Source organism: Morone saxatilis, unplaced genomic scaffold (assembly GCF_004916995.1).
Source record: "Morone saxatilis isolate NCDOM2014 unplaced genomic scaffold, NCSU_SB_2.0 Contig4, whole genome shotgun sequence".
NCBI lineage: Eukaryota > Metazoa > Chordata > Actinopteri > Moronidae > Morone > Morone saxatilis.
Genome location: NW_023339984.1, coordinates 16856601 through 16858147, shown reverse-complemented (window position 1 = coordinate 16858147; position 1547 = coordinate 16856601).

Sequence of the window (1547 nt, the reverse complement as noted above, 5' to 3'; positions counted from 1 at the left end):
CCAAATTGCTCCTGATGCATAGCATCGGTGTGTGAATGTGTATGTATGAGTTAGTTTCTGTTCGATGTTTGCCATCGCTGTGTGAATATGAAAGAGCCGTTTACCATTTACCATATTACACCTGCCATACATGAGCACGTTGCTGGCTGCTCGTGGAGCTGCATCACACAGCCTCGTGGAGCTAACACGGCTACATACTAGCATGGCTTTACTCCTGTAAATGACGCCTAATATTTGAGGAATGTAGTTTTGGCATTAAAGCACAGAGGAAGAGGGAGAGAAGAGGAGTGACGGCGGGAGGGAGAACACAAGTTCATTACTATAATAACTGTTAAACAGCGACCGGTTAGCACTTAAGCTAACCAACCAGCTAATCAGAAAGAGAGAAGGAGGGAAAGCAGAGGATTGTAGCAGGGCAGAGAGGAAGGCAGTAAAGCCGATCAAAGGAGATGAGTGTCAGTGTTGCTCAAGAATAATTAGACTAACATAGAAAAAGTGACAGCTCGCTGGAGCCTCGGGCCTGCTCGCTGCGTTTTGGCAGACCTCCGTTCATTTAGAAGTCGAGGGCTGGGAAAAACACAGAGTGGATAAATTAAGGGTGCAGATGAGGGCACATTAGTAAAGAACACAACAGAAAAGAGAGGCTTATCTTAACAACAACAACAAAAAGCCCTTGTCAGTATGATTAGCAATGTTGTCATTGTTTTGGCATCTTTTCAAACTATCATTAAAAAAGTCTGCAGCCTATCCCAGCTCATACTGCACATGTCTCTGCAGGTTCATATGGAAAATATACTTTAACAAACGGGAAGGTGTTTGTTTTGTGGTAATGTCAATAAAAATGTAAATAGGAAATAGTTGATTGTAAAAACATTCTTAAAGAAATGGGAAGTAGTGGGCACCATAAAGTAATAAACACCTCATCAATCTGAAATCAAAATCAGTCCACATATTGACCAGCTACGACAGAGGGCTATTGTATTTAGCGTGTGTTTGTGTGTGTGTGTGTGTGTGTGTGTGTAGCGAGAACTACCACAGAAGCGGTTTTGAGTATTTATCAGGTGTTTTATCAGATGTGGACAGATTTGGTCAAAGATAGAGGAAGTGCACTGTGTGTGCAGTTGAGACCAAAACTCTGAAAATGGGTGTGGTCCAAGTAAAGGCAAGAAGGGTTGACATTCTACCAGAAACATAGTTTTCCACTTAAAATTACACATGTATATGCTTTATGCTTGCATATGTTATAGCGTTATTCTATAATGCATTGTGCCTCCTTTATTGTATATTGCCTTTGTAAAGCACTTTGTGATTTGTCTCTGTCAAAAGTGACATTTTACTTACTTACAAGACCCCAACAAAGTAATAAAAGCTTTATATCAAAGTGTAGTTGTGAGCAGAGAGCTAAGTGGAGCCTCTTCAGGTCAAACTGAAATCTGTCATTTATTCAGGTGATGCTGCGTTTCACTGGTCATCTGTCAATGGCGTCATATCCCCTTTGTGGATTGGAGCTGTCACACATTGACTGTTTATCTAGTCTGAAGCCACAT